Source organism: Schistocerca serialis, chromosome 3, assembly GCF_023864345.2.
Source record: "Schistocerca serialis cubense isolate TAMUIC-IGC-003099 chromosome 3, iqSchSeri2.2, whole genome shotgun sequence".
Lineage (NCBI taxonomy): Eukaryota > Metazoa > Arthropoda > Insecta > Orthoptera > Acrididae > Schistocerca > Schistocerca serialis.
The window spans coordinates 797711678-797721203 of NC_064640.1; positions in this window are offsets into that span (position 1 = coordinate 797711678).

Below are 9526 nucleotides of genomic sequence, written 5' to 3' on the forward strand. Positions count from 1 at the left end.
CGTCCACTTCTGTTTCCGCTACACGCGTGATAGCCATGGTCCGGTGAGCGCCAGTCTCTTCGTGTCTCACCCGGAGGTCGCCTGCTGAAAGTATGTTATGGAGGCCCACCTGTGTCACACTCTTGAGAAACGCGAGTTCAGAGGCCCCCACGCATAGCTCCAGAAACCGTTCCCACAAGCAGAAATGTTGACAGAAAAAAATGTAGTACTGGAAACAGATTGGAGAAGGCCGTAATCAGGATAAAGCTAGCTACAGCATCCATCGAATCTCATGACCACTCATGTCTCATATCCTCGTTAAAATCAGAATGCAACATCGAATTATTTACACTTGATGCTATTCTACGTTGATTAAAAATGTGAAGGAAAGGCCAAGACGAGGTCGAAGCCTCACAACTTCGAGTAGTCGATTCTGACCAGAAAGTAGTTCATGTAAAACGGACTTTTCATGCGACGAGCAGAAATGTATACTTGGTGGTCAGAACAGTCTTAAAAGCTTGTAAGGGTGTTGCAGGGTTTGTTGTGCTGATATACCGGGTGATCAAAAAGTCAGTATAAATTTGAAAACTAAATAAATCACGGAATAATGTAGATAGAGAGATACAAATTGACACACATGCTTGGAATGACATGGGGTTTTATTAGAACCGAAAAATACAAAAGTTCAAAAAATGCCCGACAGATGGCGCTTCATCTGATCAGAATAGCAATAATTAGCATAACAAAGTAAAACAAAGCAAAGATTATGTTCTTTACAGGAAATGCTCAATATGTCCACCATCATTCCTCAACAATAGCTGTAGTCGAGGAATAATGTTGTGAACAGCACTGTAAAGCATGTCCGGAGTTATGGTGAGGCATTGGCGTCGGATGTTGTCTTTCAGCGTCCCTAGAGATGTCGGTCGATCACGATACACTTGCGACTTCAGGTAACCCCAAAGCCAATAATCGCACGGACTGAGGTCTGGGGACCTGGGAGGGCAAGCATGACGAAAGTGGCGGCTGAGGACACGATCATCACCAAACGACGCTCTCAAGAGATCTTTCACGCCTCTAGCAATATGAGGTGGTTCTAATAAAACCTCATGTCATTCCAAGCATGTGTGTCGATTTTTACCTCTCTATCTACATTATTGCCGGCCGGTGTGGCCGTGCGGTTCTAGGCGCTACAGTCTGGAACCGCGTGACCACTACGGTCGCAGGTTCGAATCCTACCTCGGGCATGGATGTGTGTGATGTCCTTAGGTTAGTTAGGTTTAAGTAGTTCTAAGTTCTAGAGGACTGATGACCACAGATGTTAAGTCCCATAGTGCTCAGAGCCATTTGAACCATTTTTTTTTTTATCTACATTATTCCGAGGTTTATTAAGTTTTCAAATTTATACTGACTTTTTGATCACCCGGTATAAGTGCTAAGAAAAATGTTCGATACGTTTTGCCGTTTCCAGGTTATTTAACACTAAGTTAGCCAATCAGGCCGTTGCGCGCAAATTTAAGTGGCCCGCCAGAGACGGTGTCGCCAAACAAATTTTTCGTTCGGTTTCCTAAAACCGAACAATAGAGCCATACAAAAATAGGACATCGTACGGTAGTAAGGATCGGAAATGAATCAAAGAATGAGCAGTCTCATGCGCTATCAACTACGCTATGATAACAGCTGACACCGTGTTTAGTACCTCACGCCGCGGAAGTCGAACACGCGCCAGAACGAATGGACGTGGTCAGCCCATAGAGGGCTCCGCGTCCGCGGCGGCTATTCCACGCAGCGGCTTTCGCGCAGCGAGGGCGCCACCGCTACGCCACGTGCAGACAGCGGCCAATAGCCGCTCCCTCCGGTTTCGTATATAGGGACCCGCTCTGCCCTAGTCCAGCCCCTCTTGGCAGGTCCCCGGACTCGCACACGCTACGTGGGCATTCGCGCGCCGGAGATCACCGCCATCAGTGTTTCGTGTGTGCCGTCGTGTTTCGTGTTCAGTGTTCACCGTCACACTCCCTCGTTCACCAGTGCCATCGTCATCTTCAGTGCTCGTGCGTCGTCTCATCAGTTAGCAGTGTGGATTATCGACGAGTGTGAACGGCTCCGTGTTTGTCTCTATGTGACTCCTGTTTTATTGCCCACCGTTCTGTAACTTGTGTCTTCTCACTGTTTTTGCTGCTTGTGTCTTCTATGGCTGAAGAGCAGCGTAGTGTGCTGCTGACAGCCTGCCTGTTGTACAGGCTTTAAAATAACAATAAAGAAAAAAAAAAAAACCCTAGTCCAGCCGCCTTCCATCGCCTTACTGGTTCCCTTTCCGCTCCCCACTACCCCCTTCTCCATAACGATCGCCTCCTTCCTGACAACCTCAGTAACGCCAACCACTTCGCTTCCCACCTTTCCGAGGTCTTCTCCATCCCCAATGATCCCCACTTTGATTATTCTCTTTTCCCCACCGTCATGGAACGTGCCGATACCTCGGTCGCTCCACATGCTCCTAGTCTCCAGTACTTGGGGGAGTTGCCCCCCTCCAACATAAACACTCCCATCACAGCATAAGACATTAAACTTATCCTCCAGTCCAAACGCAACACGGCCCCTGGTCACGACTGTGTCACCTACCGTCACCTTCGAGAAAGCCCCTATTCCTTCCTGACTGTCCTCGCCCATCTCTATAATGTCATCCTCTCTACTGGCTTCTACCCTGACCTGTGGAAGACCTCCTGCGTCCTCTTATTCCTCAAACCCAACAAACCCCCTTCTGCCACCTCTTCCTATCGTCCCATCTGCCTCACCTCCGTCTTCAGTAAGGTCCTTGAATCCATCCTCTCCCACCGTATCCATCAGCACCTTGCTCAACACCACCTCTTCCCCCTTACCCAGTGTGGCTTCCGACCCTCCTTCTCTGCTGAAGACCAACTCCTCAACCTTGTTCACCTTCTGTTCCTCCAGCTCAACTCCCGTCGCTCCGCCATTTTTGTTTCCCTTGAACTCCAAAATGCCTATGACCGTGTCTGGCATTCCGGTCTCCACTTTAAACTCCAAACCTGCGCCCTGCCTATCAATTTTGTCCGTCTGGTCGCTTCCTTCCTCTCGCACCGTCCTTCCTATGTCACCCTCCACAACACCAACTCCCGTATCTTTTATCCCACAGCTGGCGTCCCCCAGGGTTCTGTCCTCTCCCCTCTCCTTTATCTCTTGTATAAAGCTGATATGCCCAAGCCACCCCCACCAGTCCACCTTCTCCAGTATGCTGATGACACCGCCTTCCTGGCTCTCTATCCTACCCTTCAATGGTCTCAACGTACCCTCCAAACGCACCTTAACCTGTTCACCACTTGGTGTAACCAGTGGTTCCTCTGTCTCAACCCCTCCAAAACCCAGGCAATCATCATAGGCCACACCACCCGCTCCTTTCGCCTCCATGATTTCTACCTCACCCTTTATGGTCGTCCCATCCAGCTCACCCCCACCCTGAAATACCTTGGCCTCACCCTCGACCGACACCTCACCTGGACCCCTCATCTCCAGACCGTCCAGCAGAAAGCCCATTCCTGCCTCCGCCTTCTGAAACTCCTGTCTGGCCAGACATGGGGATTGCATCCTTCTACCATCCTCCACACCTACAAATCCCTCATCCGTCCTATCCTCTGTTATGCCAGCGTTGCCTGGATCTCCGCCCCCACCCGCTTTTATAAGGCCCTCCAAATCCTTGATCGCCATGCGCTCCGCCTTGCCTTCCGTATTCGCCTTCCTTCCCCCACACGGATCCTGTATGAACTGATCCCCTTCCCCCACCTCCTCCTGTTCCTCCAACATCTCCGCATCCTTTACATTGTCCGCAGGCTTGATCCCCCCCACCCTCTGGTTCCCTCCTTCCTCTCCACCCCCTGCCCGTTGCCGCGCCTCTATCGCTGTATCCCTCCTTCTCTCCACCTCCACACCCTCCATCTCCTTCATCAGGGCAATTTCCAACGCCTCCCCCTCCCGGATGACGAACTTTACCGTGACATCTACCTTTCCTTGCAACTATAACCTGGCCTTGTTCCCCGCCCCCCCTCCCCCCCACCCCAGGGCCCCTTTTTTCCTCTTCCCTCCTTCTCCCAGAGCGGATTTTCCTCCTCCCCCCCCCTCCCCTGAGACCCTGCACCCCATACTCGCCTCTTTCCTTCCCACATCCCTCCCTACCTGGCCCTCTTCAGCGCGCCCCCCGCTCATCTCCCTCATCTCTTCCCCTCCCTCCCTTCTTCCGGTCTCCCTCATCTCCTTGCGCCTGGCAGATCCTCTGTTTTGATCATCGTCAGTGTACCAGGTCAGTGTTGTGTTTAGTGCTGTTTCTCCTGTGCATCAAGAGGTGTGCTTTTAATTGTGTACTGCCTTGAGGTTCGCCATCAGTGTTTGTTATGTGCTACGCCATCCGTCGATACCTTTTATGCTCCAGTCATACTGTGCCTTGTGTTCTTTTAATTGTCGCAGTGTGTGGCTTTTTGCGTGTGCTACTTTTAAACAGTTTTAAAAGTTTTTTATCTCCATTTTACGGTCACCCCGTTTTTTGTCTATTGCCTTCCATGATGTTCCCCCTTTTTTATATCTATGTTCACCATTTCTCTCCTTTGTTATTTTTAAATGTCTTCTATTGTTTGTTCTATGTCTTTCGGATGAAGAGCAGCGCATATGCTGCTGCCAGCCCGCCCCGATGGGGAATTGAAATACAATAAAGAGAGAAAAAAAAAACCTAGTCCAGCCAGTCTGGTACTCTTCCTGGATTGAGTTTCTGTTTATGCGGTACTGCGTTCTTGTCGTTGCTCGTTGTTGACTTTCACCTGGCTCTGGTTCCGAGTGGTTTTACTGTTGGTGTTTGGTGTTGTGGTTTCTACAAACCTCCGTTGTTTATCTCTTCCTTGTTGTGTCGGTCGTGGTCGGTTGTCGTTGGTCTGTCGTCTGACTCGTCCTTGTGTTTACCCGGTGGTGCGTGCTCCACCGCCGGCGGCTTCCCGCCTGGCGGCTCCGATCCGCAGCCCAAGGCGTTCCCGCAGTTGGTTGTAGTTACAACACCGTGCCTGGTGGACTGCTTCTTCTAGTGCGAGCAACGGTGTGGTTGGTTAGCTTCAGTGCTTATGAACTCGGAAACGGCGCAACGTATCGCATTTTTTTGTTAGCAATTATTTATCAGCACTACCTACCCCGCAACACCCTCACAAACTTTTCGGACTGTTTCTGACCACGCTGTAGAAGACGATTGGCTCCTGTAACCCGCCAGGGGGGAGACTGTATGGCTGCTCACAACATGTAGCTGCCTACATTGAGTTGGTGATTGGTGTGTTGCACAATGGCTCGTCTATGCACTGTTACAATAAGCGATATTCTAGGACGCCCCTTGTCATCAACACATTGTTTAGTTTGCTCAAGAAGTGTCAACACCGGCAAGCTCACTCTCTGTAAACACTTGTTACACGGCTAGTGCCCAGGGCATGTAATCAAAGATAATTCATTCCAGTATTCGATTAAGTTCCATAGGCTCTGCGAAATCGTTAAAACAATTGGTTCGCTGCGATCAACAACCTCGAACGGTGGCTGCTGAAGCCCGCCTGCTCCACAAACTTCGCAGTGTCGCCAAGGACACTGCATGTATTTCATGCACTCATCAATAAAGTGATTAGCGTCGCAACGATCACGTCCCATAACACAGTCACACATTAATATGTACCACCTGTCGATGAAACTATAGCAAGAGACCTGCAGTTCTCGCAGAAACCCCAACGGAAACGCAAGGAGAAGGAAAGTGACGGCGGCCAACGAGAAAAAATGGAGAAAGTGTTACGTGTTGACGCCACCCAAGAAGTGTCAACATAGTAGTTGCACTGCCGTCCTATACGCACCTACCGACAAAGGGTCTTTCATCTTATTTGTTAAAAGCAGAGAGAGAAACATAGGCAAGGTTTCCCTTAGGGCACAATGCAAAATTATTAGACGAGAATGTGAATCGTTATTAAAGCACATAATCAATATTACGGCGGCAGGGAAAAACTGTGTCAAGAGTGAGACTGTGTCCCGGATTAACTGCAATGCCTTGGTTCAAAATTCATTCTCAGACAAACCAGGGCTATATCCGAAGTTCCTCACTGCTAAACAGCCGGCAGCAGTGGCCGAACAACGGTTCTAGGCGCTTCAGTCTGGACCTGCGCGACCGCTACGGTCGCAGGTTCGAATACTGCTTCGGGAATGGATATGTGTGATGTTCTTACGTTAGTTAGGTTTAAGTAGTTCTAAATCTAGGGGACTGATGACCTCAGATGTTAAGTCCCATAGTGCTCAGAGCCATTTTTGAACTGCTAAACAAGGCATCATCAATAATGCTGAAATGTCCCTTATGGAGCAAGAATTACTAACGGAAATGAAGTGTTGTTGCGAAGTTATTGCCATCAGAAGTGTAGTAAAATTATAATCCTGAGTTGACAAAAGGTAACAAAGCCGTCTCCAGTCTGGGTTGTGACTTCTGTGGCTCCCACAGTTTGTTTATGTTCATGCAGTTCGCTGTCCAGTGGGCGCGCATGTACCCGCCGTCTTACAATGCTATAACTGGTTGCGATTTGGACATTGCAGCAAGCAGTGCAGGAGTAACACAAGATGAGTGTACTGTGCAGGCCCCCACAGAAGTGATGCCTGTGGGAGGGCCAGTCAGTCAACCTATATTCATTGGACGCGGGGTCACAGTGTCTATCTCGAACACAAGGAAATCAACCAAATTATATCTCTCAATAATATTATCTTCCGAGAAGCAGCAGCTGTATTTGAGAACAGGACTCATATGAATGCAGTTACTTCTCCCACAAACACTACAAGGCAGGGTCCAGAATTCCCGCCCCTTCCGAATCAACAGCGGGTCAACGGAAATATTAGCACCGCCAATTACGATCTGCGCATTCGGGAGGACGACGGTTCAATCCCGCGTCCGGCCATCCTGATTTAGGTTTTCCGTGATTTCCCTAAATCGCTCCAGGCAAATGCCGGGATGGTTCCTTTCAAAGGGCACGGCCGACTTCCTTTCCCGTCCTTCCCTAATCCGATGAGACCGATGACCTCGCTGTCTGGTCTCCTTCCTCAAAACAACCAACCAATAACCACCTTACGATCTGTAGCAACCAGCCAATGTCATGACGACAGATGTCAGGAATGGTGGCTCCTGTGGATTCACCACCGATACCGCCGCCTCCTCCTCTCATACACAGCCGGCCGGTGTGGCCGAGCGGTTCTAGGCACTTCAACCTGGAACCGCGCGACCGCTACGGTCGCAGATTCGAATCCTGCCTCGGGCGTGGATGTACGTGATGTCGTTAGGTTAGTTAGACTGAAGTAGTTCTAAGTTTTTGGGGACTGATGACCTCAGATGTTAAGTCCCATAGTGCTCAGAGCCATTTGAACCTCTCATACAACGTATCCAACTACACTATCAGCAATGCGTAAACTCTCTGGAACACAGAGGGCCCCACCAAAGCAAGTGTCCCCAGGACAAATTGTACCAACCACAACTCTGCCTCCTCACTCACTCCAGTGGGTTCCAACCCCTGACCACCACAATTTCACACACTCAACCAACAGAGTTGTGTTGGGAACTACCTCGTTAACAATATTTTGAGAATAATCACGGCTGTGATGAACGATATATAGTACCAGCTAGCTACTAATGAGTACACACCAGCACTAGAAACAGATTCTATCCGGATGTCTATCCGAAATATGTTGACTCGGCTCCACAATGGAATACACGATAGCTCAAGGCAAACAAAGACAGTCTTCGGCATTTTGTGCTCGATACTAACGTAGAAGTTTGTGTCTTCACCGAAACATGGTTAAAACCGAACTAACTGTTTACACTCCTGGGTTACTCTGCGATTAGAGAAGATAGAGATATTGGCTAAGGTGGTGCAGAGTAGTAGGTAAAATAAGGCATCCACTTTTCTGTGGTCAATACCGGCACTCAACGTGATACGTTACAAATAGTGGCTATCCACCTGTGGGCGAAGGACTTCCATCTGAATTTGGTCTCAGCATACATAGCACCTAAGCACTGACTTTCCAAGTGGTTCAAATGGCTCTGTGCACTATGGGACTTAACATCTAAGGTCATCAGTCTCCTAGAACTTAGAACTACTTAAACCTAACTAACCAAAGGACATCACACACTCCAACGCCCGAGGCAGGATTCGAACCTGCGACCGTAGCAGTCGCGCGGTTCCGGACTGAAGCGCCTAGAACCGCTCGGGCACCGCGGCCGGCGACTGACTTTCCTAACAACGCTTAACTATAACCACTGACTCCATCGGAAAACTCCTTTATCTACTGACGTCTTTAACGGCCACCATAAACTGTGAGGCTGCAGAGTGCCAGCACAAAGGGAAAAATACTAATGGATGTAAAAGATTCGGCAAACCTTACAGCACTAAATGACAGCTCACCACACTAGCAGTCCGGCGGAATAAAGTCCCGACAATAGCGGACTTGAGGACAGCATCCCTTGCACTGTCTATCGGAACAACATGGGAAATAATACAGGATACTATCGATTCGGATCACTTGCCAATTCAAATCATAATAAACGCACAACCTAGGGAGACTACAGACACGCAATTAGTCGGAGATGGAACACAAACATAGCCATTCTGAATCTACACGAAACTCTTCTGGAAGAAAAATTAAAATCGATCATCGAAAATGAAATTCCCGAAAGAGACTATAGGGGCTTGGTATCGCTTACCAATGATGCAGCAGACATCTCAATACCTCAAAAACGACATAAGCAGACTCAAAATGTGACGCAGTCTTCAAGGAACGGAGGGACGCATTGGAAATTACAAAAATCTCTCTAATGACACGAACTTTCTTGCTCTTAAAATAGCACAAACTACAGCCAAAAAGCATTGAAGTACAAAAAAAAAGAAAAACCTTGCAAAATTTCAGCACAAAAGTCTGCAAAGTAACATAACTATGATTTTGAATGAGGTAAGGAACATAAAAATCGTCTGGCAATGGACATGCAAATACCTCCAGCATCGGACGAACTTTTAGACTCGTTCTTGTGTATGACAGCCACACCTGACGTAATGGACATAAAAGACTAGGCGGGATATGAAGAGGACAACAGTTAACTTACACAATCCATTTCGCTGGCAGAACTCCAGATTGCGCTTTCCCAAGGGTGGGGTACTGCACCTGGCCCGGATTATACTGAACACTCAATGCTGTGACACATCCCAGACAAAGGGAAACTGCTGCTGCTCAGAATTTTAATATAGTGTATGGACACAAAAGATCAACCTCGAATTTCTGAAAACATTTCGTGTCGTCCCCATCCACAAATTGGGAAAAAGATGTGTAAACTCGAGTCGTATCGGCCTATCATCTTATTACCGTGTTTGGTGAAGATCATGGAAAGGGATACTAAGCGGTGCTTACAATGGTGGTGTGAAAACAACAAAATATTACCGCAAAAACAACTTGGATTTCGAAAAGGAAAAGGGACAACCGAATTCCTTCTTAAGGTTAGTTATTGACA